At 43.1% G+C, this 23,184-nt stretch overlaps 2 long non-coding RNA genes across 7 annotated transcripts in view; one reads left to right on the top strand and one right to left on the bottom strand.

Moving 5' to 3' along the window:
- LOC123649695 overlaps positions 1-18,194 on the bottom strand; it is a 23,532-nt gene extending 5,338 nt beyond the window's left edge. For 3 of the 6 annotated variants that reach the window (XR_006739119.1, XR_006739120.1, XR_006739115.1), the window contains exons 1-3: positions 18,118-18,194; positions 13,421-13,606; positions 12,660-12,858 (exon numbers count right to left, since the gene is read on the bottom strand). This is a non-coding gene — a long non-coding RNA (uncharacterized LOC123649695). Of the gene's footprint in view, positions 1-8,796; positions 8,859-11,542; positions 11,719-12,197; positions 12,535-12,659; positions 12,859-13,420; positions 13,607-18,117 lie in introns of those variants that run through there. The other 3 variants (XR_006739118.1, XR_006739117.1, XR_006739116.1) reach the window with 3 other exon arrangements.
- On the top strand, positions 15,485-23,184 carry LOC123649693. Its single transcript, XR_006739114.1, has 3 exons — positions 15,485-15,778; positions 21,336-21,784; positions 22,102-23,184. It is a non-coding gene; the product is annotated as an uncharacterized LOC123649693 (long non-coding RNA).

Below are 23,184 nucleotides of genomic sequence, written 5' to 3'. Positions count from 1 at the left end.
AAATGACCTGTCACCACATTACGTGGGTCTCTTCTTTGCAGTCCGTGGTACACTCCACTGCAGGATTCATCTTCCTGATGTGCTTCGTTCTGTGGGTCTCTCCTCTCCCCACTGGCCCTTAGGAGCTCTCCCTCTCTGCTGAATGAAGCCCCAGTCTCACTGCGCTTCCTCGTGGGCCCCCTTTACCACTATGTCCCTCTATAAACCCCCTTCTTGGTGTGGTCCTAGAGGCATTTCCATCAGTGCCCCTCAAAATACAGTGCAGACTCACCCTTTGCATTTCCTCTTCCCTTCTCCTCTTTGGCTGAAATCTCTTCCCCCTTCCACATCTCAGGCCTCCTTTCTAGGGCCAGTGACATGTCTCTGCCCCTCACTTAGCACCTCCTCATCTTCTCATCTCTAGGTCTGGCCTCATTAGCTGGATTGGAAGCTCCTGGAAGGCAGAGACTGAGCCTTCTTGCCTCCAGCAATTATCTTAGACAGAGCTGATGGGCAAAGGATGCTTCCTGAGAACGAACAGGAAAGCCAGACCTTGGCCTCGTGGGGAAATAGTTTCTCCCCACCATAATGTCTTGGATCTGTGGGTGAGCCATTACTGAGTCCCTCAATTAACTCAGTATGACACTCGGCCAGTCTTCAACTCCTTGCTCTCAAACACATCCTTTCTTATCATGACTTTATAAAAGATAGCTCATGTCTTAGCGTATAGTTTTGCTTCATTCTCCTCTTCAGTAGATTGTATATTTCAGTCTCTTAAATCTGCACATGGCAACCACACTAAGCAGGGCTTCCTCGTGCTGTGTCTCCAGAAGAAAGCCCCCCGGCCAGTTAGTTTCCCTGCACCCTCTGCCTCTCGCAGAACTCGGTAGGCAGATGGTGGAGACTCAGACCTGAGGAATGTTTCCATCCTGTGAGATGTTTTTGTGCCCCAAGAAAAATTCAGCCACAGTGGACTTTGCCTGTAATTCGGGGTCAGAAGAGGTACCGTCTCATTTCAGTATGACACGTTCCTCAAAACGGTTCCCACATTTCGGCCGCTGCACTTGCAGACGCAGGTAGAACAAACACTGCTGGGCTTGGCTCCACTGCACGGAAGGAATCTGAAATTCAAAGGAGACGCCATTTCTCCAGCTTGGGTCCAGATGAGGATTCAGAATATAACTCAAGACTTCCAAAAGATGATTCATGAGTTGCAGGAATTATGGTGCGGTATTTTTGAAGAGGTTGGAGAAGCAGTAAATTCCCATCCTCTCATTGATTCCAAACAAGTATCCTCATGGTTGCATCCTGGAAGCATTATAGCAGGTAAAATATTCTTTTCAGAGGATGGGGAAAAAAGCCTTCTGAAAAGATTAGTTTTCATTATTTTTTATAAAAGAGAATTATTTATTTTGCAGTAGGAAAATAAATATACCAGTTGTTGAATATAAATTTTTGGTGGAGCCTATGTTTTGTTCTGATTTTCATAGAGCCATTTCCCTTTCTGTCAAACTGGGATGATAATATTTGCCTTTCCTCTTTTACAGGGTTCCTAGCAGGATCAAATAGGATAACGGATGAGAAATTACTTAAGAAATTATACAGAACTCTAAATGTAAAGGAGCATTGTTTTATTTAGTAATGGGTTTTAAGTAGTCTTAATGATTAAAGAGTTCTCTAAAAAAATATTTGCTGAGTATTTATCTTCATACTTCACTTCTAGGTTTGCTTTATTTTTGTTGTATTTGTTTTTTCCTTCTGTGCAACCTATATCTTCAAAAACATTTTTTAAGAGAAAATCTTTATTTAAAAATAAAGATTACGTGAGAACTTCAGCTTCTGGGAGGATAGAGTAGATGTACTTTTGCCTATTTTTCCCTCTAAATACAACTACAAACCCTGGACCTTATATACAAAACAAATATAAGAAGATGCTGAAGGTAAGAAAAAAAAAAGGCAGACAGGCTAGCAACCAGGAGCTCTGAGGAACAAGGAGAGTGATGAGATCTCCAGATTTATTTTTGCCTCATATATCCCAGTCTGGGTGCTGGAGAAGCCAGCAACCTGGAAACGCCAACAGGTTCAGACCTAAAAAGCCCCAACAAAAGGCCGATCTCTCTAGCAAGCCAACAAGGAAAGGAGCAGCCTAGCACAAAAGAAAATGTTTGGTAAACAACCGCTCTCCTGCAGGTAAACATCACAGAAAACACTGTGGCCACCCCTCTATCCAGGACAGCAAAAGCCAAGTGGTGAACCTAGACTTCCACCCTCACCAGGCTGTAAGGAGACATCCAAAACCCACTCACACTCCTCCTGCAGGGGTGGGCTTAGAGATGGCCCATCATGTCCCTGTGGTATCAGTAAAACCATACGGGAAGCCTGAACTTCAAGCCCAACTCGACAGTAATGAGGTGCCCCACTCCACTGGGGTGGTGCAGAGGGGACCTGAAGATTCAGGAGTTTCACAGCCTTCCAGCATGAAGGAGGCCACCCCACCCAGGGGTGTCACTGGAGGCCTGGTGGAGAGAGAGAGAACGCTCACACCCACCGGCACTAACAGGGAATCCCTCGCTTCCAAACTGGGTGTCAACAGAGTCCAAGAAGGAACTGGACTTACACCCCCACCTGGCCATGATGAGGCAACGGCCCCTCTTCTCTTGTCAGAGTAGTATCACACACACACACACACACACAAAAAGCCAATGAAAACAAAAGGCTTATATAAGATCCAGAATCTTACGGCATTATATTCAAAATGTTCAGATCTGAATCAAAATTACTCATCAGACCAAGAATCAGGATGATCAAACTGAATGAAAAAAGACAATTAATAGATACCTACACTAAGATAACAAATATATTCAAATTGCCTAAGATTTTAAAGCAGCCATCATAATAATGCTTTTATGAGTAATTATGAGCAACCTGAAAAAAAGTTTAAAAAATAAAGTTTCAGCCAAGCAATAGGACATATAAAGAAAATTAAGCAAAAATTTTATAACTGAAAAATATAGTGACTTAAATAAAAAACTGTATAGATGCTCTCAACAGCAAAATGAAAGGTATAGTGGGAAAAAAAAAAAGTCTTTGAATTTGAAGATAAAACAATAGAAATGACCTGATCTGAACAACAGAGAAAAATTAGACTGAAAATAAATAAGCAGAGCCTCAGGGGCCTATGGAACTTCAATAAAAGATCTACTATTTGTGCCATTGGGCTTTCAGAGAGATAGAAAAAAGAGAGTGAAGTTGAAAAGGTACTGGAAGAGATAATGACTGAAAACATCCCAAATTTGTCGAAGCCCATAAATGTTCAGATTCAAGAATCTGAGTGAACCCCAAAACAGAATTAGCCCAAAGAAATCCACATCAAGAAATATCATGGTTAAACTTCTTATAGCTGGAAACAAAGAAAAAAATCTTGAAAACAGTAAGAGAGAAATGATATCTTAACCTCTAGGAGGAAAGCCACTCTAGTGGCAGTGGGTTTCTCATCAGAAACCACAGAGGCTGGAGGAAAGTGGCCTAACACTGTTCAAGTGCTGAAAGAAAAGAACTGTCAACCCAGAATGCTATACCCAGGAAAAATTTCCTTCAGGAATAAAGGGGAAATCAAAATCTTTTCGGATAAATAAAAACTAAAAGAATTTGTTGCCAGCAGACCTTCCATAAGAGAATAGCTAACAGAAGATTTTCAAACAGAAAGGAAAGGATAAAAAAAAAAAAAAAAAGGAATATTTGGATGTTAGGAAGAAAGAAAGAATATGGCAAGCAGAAAAATGGGTAAATACAATAGACTTTCTTTCTCCTCTTAAATCTTTTAAATTATGTTTGATGGTTGAAGCAAAAATTATAACACTGTGGCTGGGTGCAGGGGCTCACGCCTGTAATCCCAGCCCTCTGGGAGGCCGAGGCGGGTGGATCGCTCGAGGTCAGGAGTTCAAGACCAGCCTGAGCGAGACCCTGTCTCTACTAAAAATAGAAATAAATTATCTGGCCAACTAAAAATATATATAGAAAAAATTAGCCGGGCATGATGGCGCATGCCTGTAGTCCCAGCTACTCTGGAGGCTGAGGCAGTAGGATCGCTTAAGCCCAGGAGTTTGAGGTTGCTGTGAGCTAGGCTGACGCCACGGCACTCACTCTAGCCCGGGCAACAAAGTGAGACTCTGTCTCAAAAAAAAAAAAAAAAATTATAACACTGTCTTACGTGGTTCTAAAGAAAATATTTAACACAATCTTATTATATGGGGAAGGATAAATGGGCATAAGGGAAAATAATGTTTCTACACTTCACTCAAACTGGTAAAAAGTTGACATCAATAGACTGTTAAGTTATGCATATAAAATATAATATCTGGAGCGACCACTTAAAAAGCTATAGAAAGAGATATATTCAAAGCACTATAGATAAATCAAAGTTGAATTCTAGAAAATGTTCAAGTGAACCTCAGGAAGTCAGGGAAAAGAAAACAGCAGGAACAAGGAAAAACAAAATAAAATGGGAGACTTAAGACCTAACATATCAATTATAATTTTAAATGTAAACGGTCTACATATACCAGTTAAAAGATATACAGATTGGCACAGTGGATTAAAAAACATGGCCCAAGTATATTTTGTCTACAAGAGACTCACTTCAAATATGAGACAAGCAAGTTAAAAGTAAAAGGATGAAAAAAGATATATCATGAAAATATTAATCAAAGAAAACCAGAACTTCAGAATGAAGAAAATGACCAGTGACAGGGGTATTATATAATGATGAAAGGGTCAATCCACTAAAAAGACAAAGCAATTCTTACTGTGTATGCACCAAACAACAGAGCCGCAAAATATGTAAAGCAAAAACTGATAGAACTAAAAGGAGAAATAGAAAAATCCACAATCATAGGTGGACACCAACACCTCTCTCAATAATTGATAAAACAACTACACAGAAACTCAGCAAGGTTATAGAAGAACTCAACAACACCATCAGCCATTAGGATCTAGTATATATTCAGAAAACACTTCCTTCAATATTAGCAGAATTCCCATGGAATATGTACCAAGAGAGAGTACATCCTGGGCCATAAAACAAACCTTAACAAACTTAAAAGAATCAAAATCAAACAGAGGTTGTTCTGTGACCAATAGAGATCAATAACAGAAAGATAAGAGGAAAATCTCTGAACATATGGAAACCACAAAACATATTTCTAAATAACTCATGGATAAAAGAGTATATTTTATGAGAAATCAACACATGCATAAAACTAAATAACAGAAAAATATAGCATATCAAAATTCATGGGACACAGATGAAGCAGTGCTGAGAGGGAAATTTATACACTAAATGCCTACTTTAGAAAAGAGGGAAGTCTCAAATCAATAATCTAAGCTTCCATTTCAAAAAACCTACAAGAAGAACAAAATAAACCTAAAGGAAGCAAATAATAAAGACAAGAGCAAAAATCAATGAAATTAAAAGTAGAAAAACAATAAAGAAAATCAATGAAACAAAGTGCTGACTATTTGAAGAGATAAATAAGATTGACAACCCTATTGCAAGATTGGCAAAGAGAAAGAAAGAGCAGACACAAATTCCCAATATCAGGAATAAAACACGGCGGAATATAGCTACAGACTCTGAAAACATCAAAAGGATAATAAGGGAATAGTAAGAACAACTCTACATACATAATTTTGACAATTCAGTTGAAATGGACCAATTACTTGAAAAAAACAAACAAACTACCGTAACTCACCCAACATGTAACAGATAATTTGAATAGTCCTGTTAGGGAAGTTGAATTCATCATTTTAAAACTCCCAAAAAAGAAATATCCAGGCCCACCAGATGGTTTTACTGGAGAATTCCACCAAATGTTTTAAGAATTAACCAATTCTACACAATCTCTTTTAGATAATAGAAGGGGATGGAACAATTCCCAGTGTTATTTATTAAGCTTGTATTACTCTGATAGCAAAACCACAAAATAACCAGACAATATAAAAAAAAAGAAAACTATAGACTAACATTCTTCATAAATAGAGATGCAAAAAATCCTTAACGAAATATTGGTGAATAGAATTCAGCAACATACGAAAAGAATTATACACTATGATGAAATGGAACTAATTTCAGGGATGCAAGGCTGGTTCAATATTTGAAAATCAATCAACATAATTCATCATAATAACAGAAAATTCACATAATCATATCAATTGATTTATTTGCAGATGACATAATCATCCACATAGGAAATTCCAAAGAATCTAGAAAAAATACTCCTAGAACTAGTAAGTGAGTTCAGCAAGGTTACAGGAGAAAAGATAAACATGTAAAAATCAATTTTACTTCTATATACTAGCAAGGAACACAATATCAAAATTAAAAATACAATACTATTTCTGTGTTCCCATTTCAAAAATATAAAATACTTGTTAATCTAACAAAACACGTACAGGACTTGTACGCTGAAAACTACACAATGCCAATTAAACAAATCAAAGATCTAAATAAATAATGTGACATACCCTATCCATGCATTGGAAGACTCAGCATAGCAAAAATGCCAGTTCTACCCAAATTAATGTACAGAGTACAGGTTTAACATAAGTCTCTGCCTTATACTAGTTGTAGAATTTTGAGCAAGTTGAACTCCCCAAGGTTTAATTTCTTTATCTACAGAAGAGGATTGATAATCATACCTACCTTGTAGGGTTTTATGAAGATTAAATGAGGCAATGGGTATAACTGCTCAAAACATAGCTGTTATTTTAATATATTAGTATGTATAACACATAGGTAATATAAAATATGCTAGGCACTCAGTAAATACTCCTAAGAAGGAAATACTTTTACTTTTATTGATTATTAACAGAAATGGTCTCCAAGTTGTACGAGCCAGTAAGTTCAGGTTCAGCATCTCTTCATGTCATCAGGTATGAGAGCCTGTCCCTTCTTCCTTGAAAAAGGACATTTCCTAAACGACCAATTTCTTTGTGAATATGGTTCTTCTGCTGGTCACCATTATACCCATGCAACTGTCGTTAGTACACCTGGGTGCTTATGCTTGCAAAAATGTGTATGTTATTATTGCCTATTTTATTGTGTAAGATGTCTTATGAAGTGTTCTGTCAAACAAATTCCCTTTTAAAAATGTGAATAAATGTCTCTTAAATAATTTTCAAGAATTCTGATTTTTCAGGATTTTCAACTTTAGACATTTTGATCTTTCAAGATTTCAACATTCAGGATTACGGCCCAAATCCAGTATAAAGAGATTGAGAGAGCAATGTCCTGAGAGCAGCAGTCCCCAGTCTGAATCATTCATTCATTCATTCATTCATTCAGCAAACACTCATCTATCTTAAGAAAGAGCCAGCCTCTGAGAGTTCAAGGGTGCTGCAAGGTCAATGATTGCTTGGAACACGCAACTTGTGGGGAGACCACTATCAACCAATCAACCCCCTGAGCAAACGTAAAATCCTGCCTGCGGTAAGTGCGTGTACTGTGCAAAAGGGCTCTTACCACGTCGGAGGCAGTGGGAGGCAGAAGCAGGGACTTCCCTCAGGAATAACCATCTCGTGGTGCTCACTGAGGACCTAACACTGGACTGCTGGGACCAGAAACCGAATTGGAGTAAATCAAGAAATAGGTAGAAAGCGGGGAAACGGAGGCAGTGGGTTGACACAACCCCTGAGGAAGTCTGGTTGCTGAGACAGGGTGACAGCTGGTGGGGGCTGGGAGCCAAAGAAGGAAGCTTTTTTATTCTATGAGATTCGAACATATTTAAAAGCCAATAGACGGATCTATTTGAGAAAATGTGGACTATGTGAGGGGAAATTGGTAATTAGTTAAGAGCATAGGTTTGCCGAGAGGACAGCAAGAGGATGGAATCAAAGGCACACATGTAGGATTTGGTTCTAAACAGAAGAGATGGCTTTAATTATTGTAAAACAGGAAAGGAGGTGCGAGCGGAGAACAGATGTGGATACACGGATATGTTTGGAATGTGAGAAATGGGGAATTCTCAGCTGAAGGCGTCTGTTTTTTCTGTGAAGTGGGAGGATGTATGGTGAGGTTTGGGGGGTATTTGTGGTCAGAGACTTGCAATCTCACCCAAGTGACAGAGCCACTCCAGCTATTTGAACGGAGATAATTTAACGTAAAGAATTGTTAATAAGACAAAAGCTTATTAACCAAGTAACTGGAAGGTTTAAAAAAAACAATTCTAAGCCAATCACAGAGATGGCTGTGCGCTATTCCTTTGAGGAGATAGTCATTTACCCAACCATTTCTTAATGGTTGAACATTTTGCCAATTTCTGATTTCTCTCTGTTCTAAATGATGCTTCAGTAAACATCTTTGTCCATAACAGCTTTTCTGTACACAGAATTATTTCCCTGAAAAAAAAATGACTCAGAGGGAATTATTGTGTCAGGGGTATAGCTTGAGAAAAACTGTGATGGTCGTTGGAGTTGGAAAATGCCGGCAAGGAACACAGCTGAATTCATTCTTGCTTGGCTGGTGGTTGGAGCCCCTGGGAGCCCAAAGCAAGAGGGAATTTCGTCCTTGCCCCTTGGTGATGGAGGCCACAGCAGGATTTTACCTGTCCCAGGTGTTAGTACCCTGGCCAAGCCCCATACCTGGTGTCTGCGTGTTACGGGGTGGGCGGGGGCTGAAGGACAGGGGACTTACCCATGTGTCAACAGGACTTGAACCTGTGTTTTTGACATATAGAGGAGTCTGAGAAGCACCGCTCTGCCGCAGCCCCTGTGTTTGCCACTTTGGAACCATCTGGAACAAGTGCTGTAGTCGGGGAATCCATTTTGTAACTGCGAGTCCTGGCAGCAGGAATGATGTTGAATCCCCCCTTCAGAGTGGCTTTCTGGGGAGGGATCCAGGGTGGACTGTCCGGGACCGTGGGCGCTCACTCAAGAGCCCCAGTGGACTGCCAGAGGGAGCCGCCTCTGCATTACGCAGGTGGGGGCAAGAGGCAGGGGGTGTGGTTTATTCAAGAATATGGTGCCATTTACCCCCTCAAGCTGGTAAAGCCTGAAAAAATTAGGACTCATGTTTTTATTTTGTTCAATTATTGTTACAAAATATTTATCGTATAAGGACTTGCAGTGTTAAAAACTGGTTGTCTAAAACTCCTTTTCAAATGGTCTCCCTGAGACCAGAGATGAAGGAGAAGTGGAGAAGGGAGAGCTGGTTGGGGTTTTGTTTGACTTTGTTGAGGGTAGGACATCCTTGTCTCCAGTGAGAAAACATGGCAGCAGCGTGCAGAGTAGGAGCCGGAGTCATTCTACATCTACATGACTGCAAACAGGATGGAGGTAGACTCTGCTCCACGGCCGTTGAGGGGAAAAGTCCATCCACCAGCTTTAGAAGCAAATAGGTGGAACTTTCTAGAGAGTTCAAACACGGAGAGCATTTGCTGACTTCCATTTCTCCCAGGAGCGGCAGAATTCCTCAGCAGACCTCCAGGACCTTTCCTAAGCCTACACGATGCAATTGGGAATCAAAGTTGGCCAGAAAGGCTTGAGCCCTCACGGTCCTCGGCAAGCGCTTAACAGGTTGCTTTGTGGGTCTCCCCACTAGAGGTTTTGCTGAACGACATCGCTTGAAAACGATCCAGTCAATGACAAAGCACTGCTGGCAACAGAGCCTTTGCAAGTCAGTTGAAAATGAACTCTCCATCCTCTGAGACAAACCCTTGGCCACCTGGGTCAATAATTATGGAGTTGTTTGGACTGGAAGGAGCTTTGCCTGGGTCATTTAGTCCATTCCCATGCATTGTGGTGGGATCGAGTTCATTACTCTAAACAACCTGTAATAAAGAGGTCCCTCCTCTTGCTCAGAATAGCTCCAGGGATGGAAATTCCACTTTCTTTGGCAGTTCATTCCCTTGTTTTGCTTGTTCTCTTGTTCTGCACAATCCCTGGGTTTTTTTTTTTTTTCCTTTGTCGGTTTTTTTTCTAACTTCTTCAAGCTCTGAGCCCATGTTTTCCCTCCTGTAACTTAAGCCATTGAAAGCGATTCCTTCGATAACATCTTCTCACCTATTGTGAAACTGCTAGAATGCCCTGTCTTCCATTGTCTTCCTCAGACAGAACACGGTTCAGGCTCTTAACTGTTCTGTCTTCCAAATCCTGAGTGGTTTGGTTTTTGTTTGTTTGGAATTTTCTCCACCCCTTAGCCAAAGTCTCTAAAATCACTGCATCTTACGGGGTAAAAAAGCGTCTGCTGGGAGCGACATGGGACTTGGATGCTCTAGGTCCCTCCCCTGCTGGCTCCTAGGAAGTGTTAGTGTTAGTGGTGGTCCTTAAAGTGTGAGTTCAGGACAGGATTTCAGATGAAATTACCATGAAACAATTTCTCTGCATGGGTATTCAAGGGATTACGAGGGCAACTTTACTATTCAGTGTTGATTAAAACACAAAAGTGGAAGACAATCCCAAGTATGCCCACCTCCCCTGGTAAATAAAGCCCAAAGCTGTTAATTTACCCCCCTGAATCTCTCTCTCTCTCCCCCCTCCAGCCCTTTCCTCGGCTCCCCTTGGCGCCCCACCCACCCACACATCCACAGCTGCCTGTGTAAGCCCCATGCTGCCTTTGAAGTTCAGCTGTTTGCATCCAGGCAGCTGGATGGAAAGTCAAGTGAGGCCCCCCTCGGCCTCCTCCCGGCTGCCCAGGGCCCTGAACTGCACTCTGGGGACCTCAGAGCTAATCTGAGCCTTGTTTCCTCTTCCTGCTCCTCCGTTCCCAAGGTAGGAGGCATGACTTGTCTGTCTCTGCTTCCCCGTGTAGGCACCCAGTCCTGAAGAACTGTGGTTTGTTTCTGGAAAGCATGAGGTCCCCAATTGGGATAAATGGTCTTACTTGTAATAAAGGTCACAGCCCACTCAACGCCTCCCCGCTTCCTGAGAAGCCAACGCCCAATACCACCCAAGTCCGTCCCGATCCCTGTCTCCTCTGGGTCTTTGCTTCCAGGCAGGAGTCCGTGGCTCCAGCATCAGGACCACCTGAGAAACTTGGGGAAAATGCAAACTTCCCGGCCTACTCCAAACTCAGCAGATCAGCATCGCTGGGAGTGGGCTCAGGTGTCTATGTCATTCCCCACCTCCCTCAGGTGCTTCCTGGGCCCATGAAGGTGGGGAAATGCTGCTGGGAGCAGAGCTCATGGAGGCGGCATGTTGGGCACATACTGTACCCCGTGCCATTCACCTCTCTGCATCGCCCTTCCTCATCCTCAAGGGCAAGGGGCAGCCCATCCACGTCTCTGAATCCCTCCAACCTGGATCAGCACACCTGTGTATGCCCAGGGTAACATGCCAGGTGTATGGGGCCTACAAATCCAGCAGCCTAGCGTTTTCCACAAGGACATGGAACTGTGTGGAATTAATCTCGCTTTGGAACCTACAAGGTCACAGAGCTCCCTCTTTTCCCTTTCAAAGGACTGTCCCTGAGCAAGCCCTTCACACGGAGCACTGGCAGTGACTGTTCTTCCTGGAGCTCGTATTATGTGCCAAGGACTGTTCCCAACCAGGGCTCAGGGTGAACGTAGCACTTATTTCACAAACAACCATGACGTCACGTCTAAACAGCATCATGCAGGTGAAGTGTGTAGAACGTGCCTGGAATGTGGTGAGCTCTCAATATATTGGCTTCTACTACTCCCCGGACACAATGATGATGATGACAACTACTCAGCTGGGTTTTTAGAGGTCTCCATGGAGGAATGCCTGATGGGGGAAGAGCCAGAAACTCAAATCAGGGGTTTTGCTCCTCCCAGCACAGTTGCAGGGCCACAGGCATCCCTTTGTTCCTGCAGGATCCTGGAGGGACCAGGAAAAGGTGTGGGCCACGTGCAAACAGAGAGAGTGGCTCCCACATGCCTTTGGCTCCTTCTCACCCCTCCCCACACCGGCCGCATAGGTCAGTTCTGTCTCATTGCCTCTCCATGCCTTGGTAAGTTCTGCTTTTGGTTGGCCACCAAGGCATTGCCCTTGCCCTTCCCAGCCTCCGTCTGGGCTCCCACCTTCCACACCGGCCAGTAGCTGCTGAGGAAAGGTGTAAGCTGATAGCATTCTTTGCTCACAGAGTGATGGGAACGCTGTCAAATCTTCAGAGAGTGCATCTCCAAAGGTGGAATTTCAGTAGATACTATTTATATATTTTTAGACACAAATGTTAAATTTATACATTTATGGACCATTTCCTTTCCAAAGACTGAAAGAGGCTTATAATAAGACACATTCAACAGAACCTTAAAAATTAAAGAGAAAAGCTAAACATCCCCCCATGGTCAGAGCGGGGAGGTTGGGAGGAGGGGGGTGGGCGGACAGGATTCCCTGACCAGCCCGTGTGGCTGGTGGAGCTAAGCAATTCATTGACCCCTGACCTTCCTGGTAAATGGGGTAAATTATTTGGGAAAGAGACCCTGTCCCTCAATTCCCCAACACACGGCCGTTGTCTCCCGGCGGAGATGGCTGGGAGAGTTTTAATTAGGCATGAAGTAGAGCGAGATTGATAGCTTGCACCTTCTCTGGTGGATGATGCTGGGGAAACAAGATTCTGCAATAACTGGTCGGCTCTCAGAGAGAGCAGTGCTCGCTGCCAGACACGGAAGTGCTAGTCCCGCGGACACCTGGGGGCAGCTTGGAAGGACGGGCAGGGCTCTTACCTGAAACAGAAGGAGAGCAGCCAGTTCCCTCGTGGGGAGAATGTCTGTTTGTGTGTGCACTGACTCATGTCCAGGGTGTTCTTTCTGCTCTTAAAGCAAGAACCGATTCCGATTCCAAAGGTGACCCTCGCCCCCACTCGGAGCCTGGCCCTGGCCCTGGGTGCAAGCCACCGTCACCACAGCAGTGCTGTCCTCTCCCCTGCAGACATCCAGGACAAAGAACACACACAACTGAGGAAGGCAAGATGCCTTTTAAAAATTAGACAACATCTTAGAGGGTTTATTTCCTTTATCTCTAGACCTACATCCATTAACCCACACTCGGAGACAATCGGTGCCACTGTTTAGGAAGGCAGCTCAAATGGGTCGAAACTGCTATTGTATATTCAGGAAAGATAGAGCCGTGACATAGATTTAAAAAAAAAAAAAAAAGCCAGTTTCCAGGGAACCAGCCCCTGCTGACTGCAACCCGATAGAAATTCAAGATAAAACTCTCATGGATTCTGCCGAACCATAAAGTGCCACTTAACAGACAATTTTCACAGTCTGTGAACTGCTCCCATCCCCTAAACTTCTTTTCTAGCTGTTGTCAACTCTATCTCATCAAACTCTTATCTTTTAACTCTACAGAGCAGCATTTTAAATGATAAATTTCAGGGAAGGAGGAGGGAAAGCATTTCACGAATCACTGGGACCAGAAATCAGCCAGGGAGATGTCTGTCTTACGAAGATGTGGACCCGAATCCTGAACCGTGACTTACTCTGGGCCAGTGTGACCTCCTTGGCTCTCATAGGATCTCTCACTGCTATGACACTTTTGCAAGGTGACTCCTGGTTCCTGTTCCAGGTGTCCATGTCAATGTCCATTTTCTTTCGATAATGGCCTTCTCCAGACTGTTAGTATACACGTGGATTTTTACTTTCTGACTCTTGTTGCAGGCTGCTGTCTGTCAGAGAGAGAAAGAGAGAGAGAGAGAGACTGATTTGTCTTCCAGAGGTTGTTTTCTTACCCTCTGTTGCTTAAACAATCATCTTCTGTGTTATTGAGAAAAACCCAAAGCTGTCAGCTTCCCTGGACTCAGGTCTCTTGCAAACTCACCTCCCCCCTAGTTCTACCCCCATCTGCTTATAATTTAATGTTCTGTATGTTTTAATCATTTCATTAGGCATGTCCGTATTTTGAAATGCAACTAATTCTTCAGTTCAAACAAACAGCCAGTAATTCTAAAAATGAGACCATTCTTTCCTTTCAGTTAGAGATTGGCTTAGAAGAAATATCACACCTATATTGAAAAGGGTGAAAGAATTCAAATGCTGCTAATTTTTTTTTTAAATCATTGACTTTTAAAGGTAGAAATGATCTTAGAGATTTCTTAATTTTCTGCACATGGATAGAACTAACTTTTGAAGAAGTTTTGTCATGTCTTTCTGAAAACTTTGTGATAAAACTGTTGTTATTAAGGTTTATCTTTATATAGACTTAAAAAATTAATTATGTCATGAAATATATCATTCCTATACTTGGTGACAATGGACACAAAAGAGAAACTGACTCCACTATACAACTTGTATGGTTTATTAATTTATTTTCTTTATAGGAGTTTACATTTATTAAGGCAAGGGGAATTATATTTTGTTATAAGGCAGAAAAGAATTTGTAAGGTGCTTTCTGTGATTATTTTTGTCCCTGACATTCAGATTTATTCTGTATCAAGAAATAAAGCTATTGAAACTCCAGGGGCATCCAATTGTCCTCCTTATCCGAAGGATATACGTTCCAAGACTGCCATAGATTCCTGAAATCTCAGACAGTACTGAACTCTATACATACTATGCATGAATTTCTTTTTTCTTCACAATTTCATGGATAGAAGATTCTTTCTTACTGTAGATCTTAGCAACATCAGTATATGATTTTTTTTTCTTTCCTTAGTAAGTCAAGAACTTTCACCTGTTCACTTACAGGAAGCACTTTATGGCTTCTCTTTGGAATATCCAAATTGCCGGCTTCACTACTCTTGTGTTTTGGAGCCCTTATAAAGTAAAATAAGGGTCACTTGAACACAGCCCTGGGATATTGCGACAGTCCGTGTGATAACCGAGATGGCTACTAAGTGACTGCTGGGTGGGTAGCTTAGACAACGCGGATACTCTGGACAAAAGGATGATTCACGTCCCGGGTGGGACAGAGCAAGATGGTGCACTATTTCATCACGCTACTCAGAACAGCATGCAATTTAAAACTTACGAATTGTTTACTTCTGAAATTTTTCATTTAATATTTTTGACCCACGGGTTAGTGAAACATGGAAAGCAAAACCTCAGATAAGGAAGAGCTGCTGTACTTAGTTTTAACATTATATTAATGGCCCGACTGTACCACATGGAACGACGTCTTTATTTTCTGATACTTGTATTAATACCTGGTAATAAAATGTTCTTTCAACATTTAAGAAGCGCAAGTTACATTTCACGCACAGTAGACACTTAATGAATGCTTCTTGAAGCATTGGTAGATAAGTGGGTAGATGTGAATTGACACTTAATGTTTATGTCTTAATTCAGCTTTAAGTGCCAGTGTTTATTAACACAACATACATAAACAGAAGAGTGTGCATTCCCAGAAAGGCTCTCCCAGTGAAAATTTCCCCCTACTTCCAAAACGTAAATCAAGACCATTTAAGTTTCCATCTAGAGACTGAAATGATAATGGTAATCTAATAGAGAAGTTGTCTTGGAGGGATTGTTGTAGATCACATTTGGTACCTTGTGGAGAAACGCAGCCGCCTGCGCGTGCGGCTGACACACATGGTTGTCATGCGCCATCTAGTGGCGATCTGTGAAACTGCGCTCACGCCGCGGTAAAGGCTTTTGGAACAAGCTTGGCTACTCCGAATTTCAGTGCTTGTCGGGCAGCCACGGAACGTTTGTCCATCTTTAAGGCTTTAAACCCAGAGGAACCACGAAGGAAAGCATGCCACAGTGTTTTCCAAAATCCCTGGGTCCTAAGGAACAACTAAGAAGTAGTCAGGGAAAAGATTTCTTTCAGGATCCAGATATGCAAAACTGAGACGCAATCAGAGACACTCTTGCCTGCAACAGTTGTAGCAGAAAGCAAGGTAAGTAGCGTGATACTCACTGCTTTTTTTCCCCCACAGAAACCATCACTGTGTGCAGAAATCCATGACCTGGCTGTGACTTCTCCAACCCAGAGGACTTGTTTGGCGTTGCCGAAAGGCACAGGGGGCAGGTTCTGTGGCAGGTGCCTCATTTTATCGAGCGTATTCAGTGCTAATTCCTGAGACATCTTAATCCTTACACATGTGCATAATCATGATATTTTGCCATGGATTGCAATATCACATTTCACAATTATCAACAATCTGATTTTGAACTTTCTAATTTGGGGCTATTATAGCAAAAGAATTAATAAAACCAAAAGTAGTAGTGGAAAATAAATACCTCCAGGTTTTTCTTGTAATAGCAATTAGTTCAAAATAGAGTGAGGGCATTAAGAGTTCTTGCATTAAGAATCAGCGTGAAGTATCTTCAAAATAATCAAAGTGAAACAATAAGTCATTTGGCTGTAAATTTCACAAAAATTATTCAATAAGCAGTGTACGAGTACAGTGGAATAATGGGGAAACATTCAATATTTGATTATAAACAACTAAAATTAAAATAAATTGTTTAAGAATCTCACAGACAGGAAAATTTTGCTTCTCTCTAGTTTTCTATGCTAGCATGTTTACAGTACTTGAAAAATGCTGCTTTAAAAGTCATGTTAACTGCTTTTTAACTCCATCAAATAAGAAATGATTTAGCATATCAGTTCCAAAATAGAAAATCCTACAAGATCATTTCCTCTTTATGTTAAGATTAATTTCCATTATAAATATATGTTTTCAATATAAAATGCTCAACCTCAAAAGATATTTGCTTTTGCCTTTTGAACTGTAATCCTGATCCACAAATTGTGATAGAGCTTCAGCTACATCTCAAACGTATATTAAATATTTCCACTCCTTTTATCAAAGTGATTTATTTTAAGAGAAAGATTTATCGATTTAAGATGTTTGTAGTGTTCATTTTTAGAAAAGGCTGTAAACAAGTAGTAACATGAAGATTCTGATTATTATACAGATTAAGTCACGTATCAAAAAATCCTGAAATTTTCCATCACTTGAGCACACTATTCTTAATTTTTAAAAATCTATTGTCTGAAAGCTAGAGGTATTGTTTTAAAAACTACTGGTATGTAAAAATAAAACGGATTTGCCCTCTTGGGTCTCTATTGTTGCCTACATATTTAGATGTCTAAAAAAAAAAATCCAGCCTTTCTGCTTTTCTTAATCTTAAATGTTCAAAGTGACTATATTTTCTGTCATATTTACCTATTAGCTGATGTTATAGTTGAAAAAGAAACCAGACTAATTTTAGCAGCATTATGCCTTACTACAAATCCTGTTTGTACTATGAGAGGGGAGAAAAATAAAATTTCAGAGTTCCCATCTCTAGCCATTGGCGTTTTCGTGGCTTTCCTGTTTTCTAGCTATCAAGTCCCCTGTGCATATGCCACAGCTCAGCTAAAGGCTAATGCTAACGATTTTCACCACAAACCAACACTACACCATTAAAAATATACCTAAAACTAAAAATAAATAACATTTAAAAGTGCTCTGTCTTTGGCAAAGCAGGAGTGTGTGGTTTTGATAAAGCCATCTGTGGTTGCCATGATATTCCACCAAGTCCAGCAGGAATCACACGATTCTTTAAAATATCTCCTCTCTCTCCTGTCCACTTTATAGAGATGTTGCTGGGATAACCCGAGACAATTTCAGAAAGGTTTGGTGCTCAGGAGGACATAAATGCGATGCATTGTTTTGCACGGTCTGGCTGGAAGGGTGTAGCGCAAAGTAAGATTAAGACCTCCTCCTTTATTGTGCGGCACAGTTGGGCTGTTTGATCTCTAAGTCTTCGGGTAATTGGAGTCTACACAGCATGTGGAATCGGGGCCTGAGCAGCTCACCCGCACACTCAAAGCCCACTGCCTGCCCCGGGCACCATTTATCACCCCTCCCACACCAGACTGAGCTTGTATTCGGGGTTCTGCCTTGGACGCAGGCATTGTTTGCATGCGAAGGAAAGGATAATGTGGAGATTCTAAATGGAAGACATACTGTCTGTTACCAAGTACACAAAAGTAAACAGAAACTGTCCCGAGGTCTAAGCAGTCCCCCTGCGTTTGGGGGATTCCCCTCATCGCATTCCACAACCCACTCCCTCCCCCAATAACTGTAGTTTTTGGATCCAATGGCCCCATCACAGGCTTATTTTTCACACTGGATTTCCATGAAATCGACCTGCCCGTCTCAGATCTCTGCGCACTGTCCCTCCTCTGAGCACCAGCGGTTGGTTTACACTCCTTTCATCCAACTAATATTTTTTGGGCACTTACCATGCACCAGGCAGTCAGCTAGCTGAATAGCAGTGGCATGCTTCCGTCCTCAACAAGTAAGGTGACAAACTGAGCCGGTTTGCCCAGGACCAAGAGATTTTCCAAGACATGGTGCTTTTAGCTTTTAAACTAGTACAGTCCCAGGTAAACTGGCACAATTCGGTCAGCCTCAAATGAGTCTAGCACATGCTGTCTTCTATGGCTTCTTGTCTTCTTAGAAAGAAATTTGTACCCCTGTCCACAAAGCAGGGTCCTTCACTCGTGTGTTTATGCCTAATACCTAGAAGTTTTTTGCCTTTTTGAGCTGGGTAAGGCTGTGGCAGTTAGCCAAACCAAAAGCTTCCTTTTCTCAATAATCATAGGGTAGACCCAGGTTTGAGGATCCTGAAGCTTATCCAATCTGGGGGCTCTCTTTAAGAAAAAGAAGACAAAAATTATCAATATAGGGCAAGACAGGAAGCTTAAGCTTCATTAGCGTCCAGAGCAATCTGCCTTTGTACAAAATAATAGTAATTAGCAGTTAACATGTATTAACTTATTTAATCCTCACAGTTGGCGTATGTGGCAGGTGGGGTCATTATTTCCATTTTACAGATAAGAAAGTTGAGGTCCATGGCAGTTGGGTGACTTGAAGTTCCTCTGTCTGGCTTCCTGACGCCAAAAGCGTTGATTAGGTAGTAGAAATAAATGACTCTGCCTGCCCGAGAGAGTGAAACTTAGAAAGCACAATCCCCTGGCTAGCAGTTCAACAAACTCTATTAGTTGAAAAATTATATTCTTAAGTAACCAGCCAGCCAAAGTTTGTGGGCTCCAAGAGGTTCTGGGTAGAAGAAAGCTCAGAAGAAGCTTGTGTGTGTGTGTGTGTGTGTGTGTGTGTGTGTGTGTGTGTGTGTGTGTGTGTCTGCGAAAATGGATTTACCTTGTCCACATTGTCCATTTCTCTAGATAATAATGGGAGTTGTGACCCATACCTCTGTATGCAGGAGGGTCATACTTGGATGTCTGCCTTTCCCCATTCAAGGAAGGCGCTGGGTTCTACCAAGCCAGTTGGCAAGTCTGTGAGAAACCATCTTCTTGCCTTGGTTTTTAGCATGACCCTTTCCCCACTTCTGCACTTCCCTCCTTGGTGCCCAGCCTGTTCCAGACACATTGTCAATGTCCCTTGGTCCAAACCATGGAAAGGCATGCTTTAAGCAGGGCAGTGAACAGAAGACTAAGAGGGTACACTTTGGCACCAAACTGCCTGGGTTGGAACCTGGCTCTGTAACCGTCATTTAATTTCTCTGTGCCTCAGTTTCCCCAATGGGGATGATAATGGTACCTTTCTCAGTGAGTTGATGTAAGGAGTGAATGAATAAGTATATATGCAATGCTTAAAACAGGGCCTGGTGCACAGTAATACTATGAGTGTTAACTATTATCATCATCACCAAATGATTATGATTACTAGCAGTTGGGCAGTTCTGTGCAGAAATCCCAACTAGGAGGGAGGGCATCTGCCAGGTACAGGAAGGCAGGTTGAGCATTTGAACGGCCGTTTCCACTGAGAATCAGCAGTGAGTTGTGTTTCGAGTCCCCGTCCCCTCAACTGTCTCACATCGGAGCGGGCTCATGGCTTGGGTCTGTCCATGGGACCCATCTTTAGCCCAGAAATGGTCATAAATAGCACCTCTTAGTCTTCACATCAATTGCTAATTAAAGTGGTGTTAACCCTAATGGGTTGGAAAACGGGGTTCTTATTTCCCCACTGTGTGTTTCTGCAGACCCCATACACCTGTTCCCCAGCCTGGGGCACTGGGCTGCAGCCCCAGGCATCGACCCACGCCAAGAGGTCTGACTCCCTCGGGAGGGGGCGCTGGACACAGGGCAGGAAGTTATGCAACTTCAGAATCTGTGCATTGTTCCCCACAAGTAACAATACAATAAAGCTAGAAACGTGCTTGCACCCATCAGTCACAGGTGCTGATAATAGTTCACCTAATTACTTCATTATTTTTTGCCACTCCATGGAGCAGTTTGTATTTACAATCCTGTATATGGTTCTATTACTACCACTTATTGTGACGATTCCAGCAATTCCGAGGAGTCTCGGAGGAACAGGACAAGTAGAATCTTGTTTTTCTTGATTTCCCCCGGGGTGGGGGGGAGGTGGGGGGAGATGGAGAGAGGAGGGGTTTGCAGGAAAAGCATCCAGCCGGCATCGACCCACAATTGCTCATCTCAGATGAGTGATAAATGATGGGTGATTTTTGAAACGCTAGAATTTTCAAACAAAACAAACAGATCCCATCCTATCAGTTACCAGGCCAGCCTGTAACATGGTGAAAAGGGCAAGACGACATGACCAGGCTGCCCTGGACCTGCAGCCAGGCTGGACAAGTGCAAGGACACTCGCCCGACAGACAGTGTAGGGGTGGAAGCTGAGCTGGCGGCATTGCCCAGGGACTTGTCCTAATAAACACCAGCCTGTAAATTGACAAAGTTGGTTTGGAAAAACATTGTGAATTTTGGTCACTCAAGCATCAGTAAATCTGCTAGAAGTCAGGGCTGCTTGTTTATAGCTTGTTAAGATGTTGATTGTTTGCAAATTACATTTTCCCTTTGAAGAAGTGGGCACCTCTCAGCTGCTGCTTGTCCCTGGCCGTGCTGGGGTGCTTCCTGCCAGGGATAAAGGCTGCCTGTGGTTAGCCGAGCTAATTGGTGCAGCTCTTCACTTTGGGGCCCCATCGCTTCAATCTGCCCCTTCTCTCCCATCCTCCTACATGTAAAAGCTTTATTAAACCCAGTGCCCTAGAAGCTGTGTTGTCAGACAGGCCCTGGGTTGTACACAACCCTATGATTTCCCATGATCTGCGACCACCTGGAGGAGTGACCACTGAGCACTGCCAGGCCTCCCCTTCAGGGTCCCCTCCCTCCTGAAGGGGCTTCAAGGGGCTGATTTATATCCCTTGGTCCACTGGCAAGTTCAAGAGCACGTGAGGGAAACAGGACTGTGCACGCCCCTGCCACATTCATTGACTATAAGAAAGGCGACCGAGTCACAGAATACTGGAGGTGGCATATCCTGACTCTTTCCTCTGACTGACACCAGTGGCTGGATACAGCCAGCAGCAGAGCCCAGGGCCACTGGCTTCCTGAGCACAAAATGCCGCCCGGGAGCTGCTTTCCTGTTTAAATCACTTCCCTGTTTAAAATCATTCATTCATTCATTCATTCAGCAGGTAACTTGGGTCCCTTGTCCATACCAGACTGGTGCTGCAGCTACAGAGATGGATCTCAGAGAGTCACGGGCTTCCAAGCACAGCCGTGGCTCATAGACACATCACTCCAATCTCCGCCTCGGTCGTCATGGTGGTATGGCTGAATCGGGTCCCCCCACCCCCTCCGCAATTCATACGGTGAAGTCCTATCCCCCAGTACCTCAGACTGTGACTGCATTTGGAGATAGAGCCTTTAAAGAGGTGACTAAGTCATAATGGGGACATCAGGCTGGGCCCTCATCCAATATGACTGGTGTCCTTATAAGAGATTAGGACGCAGACCACAGACTGAAGGAAGACCCTGTGAGGACAGCTTGAGAGACGGCCATCTGCAAGCCAAGAAGAGCGGCCTCAGGAGAATCCGAACCTGCCAGCACCTTGACCTTGGACTTCCAGCCTCCAGAAATGTGAGAAAATAAATTTCTGTTGTTTACGTCACCCAGTGGGTGGTGTTTTGTTACAGCTACACAGCAGACGCACACACATGGCGTCACTCCTGTGCGTCTCTCTGCGTCTCGCCTCTTCTTATAAGGATGTTAGTCACATCGGATTAAGGACCCTACTCCAGTATGGAGTAACCTCTGCAATGACCCTATTTCCAAATAAGATCACATTCTGAGGTTCTGGGAAGGACATTAATTTTGGGGAGGACACTGTTCAACCCAGTACAGTTGTCTAAAAGAGCTCACCTTAACCTGCTTTTCATGTTGACTGTTTCTTACAGGGCTCTGTTTTCTCTCCCATCTGTAGCCTCCTGAAGGGAGGTCAGGGACAAGTGCGCCAGGTAGCTGCTTTGCAGAGGGCACGAGGTCGGCGGGCACTGCCAGCGCCTCCCTGGAGGCTGGGAGCGCTAGGCAAAGAAGCAAAGCGACACGGCGCTAGGTGTTCCCCAACGGCCCATGCCCTGCAGCTTGAGATGGGCCACGTGGCCTTCTCCAGCTCTGTCCATCAGCGGGCTGGGGGGACAGCCGTAGGACACTTGTCATTTATTGTTATCTATACTTGTGTTCTGTCACTGATTTAAATTTTTCCTGAGCTGTTTGCCAGGAAATACAGTGTGAGATTGAGCAACTTCTTTGATTTTTTTTCCCATCAAGAAAATGCCAGCTCTTCTCAAGGATGGCAGGCAAATGTTTACATATCTCTGCTTCCTATTTACCAGCAAGAATGAGAGCTTAGCGACCCTCCATCTTGGCCACATGCTGGAGTCACCCCCAGAGATCTTGACTGAATTGGTCTGGGACGTGGCCCAGGCGCCGGGATATTTAAGAGGTCCCCAGGTAGCGCTGATGTGCAACTGCGGCTGAGAAGCACTTGCTTCAGGTGTCTTCGCAGCTGAGTTATCCAGCACTCAATAGAATTGCGGGGAATTTAGCTCATGCGCTCCAACTCCTTCACGAAAGAGACAGGAAACTGGCACCCAGAACACCCAAGGTCGTCCACCCCGTGCACCCGTGCAAAGCCTCATTCTGGGTCTATTTATAAGTTAAGGGCTCAGCTTGCTAACATATACAGCCATAGCTGTCTCATTTTCCCACCAGCCTTTTCCGCTTGTCCACTTTATCTTTACAGAATGAATGGTTTGGTTTGCAATCATAAAGATCATATTGTCGGTACATGTACTTTGTGTTGGCTTAATCTTGGAAAGCAAGAAAATGAGAAGAATAATTAAATACGTTGATGTTCATTCACTGGGGAGGAGAGAGTTAAGGGCAAGCATTGTTGAAATTTGGAAAGAAAAGAGGCTTTTGTGCCCCTTAAAAATATTAGCTCAAGAAATATCTTTATAATAAAACAATTTCACAAA

Source organism: Lemur catta, chromosome 14 (assembly GCF_020740605.2).
Source record: "Lemur catta isolate mLemCat1 chromosome 14, mLemCat1.pri, whole genome shotgun sequence".
In the NCBI taxonomy this organism is placed as follows: Eukaryota; Metazoa; Chordata; class Mammalia; order Primates; family Lemuridae; genus Lemur; species Lemur catta.
Note: the sequence above shows the minus strand (reverse complement) of the source record. Positions and strands in the feature narration are given on the sequence as shown.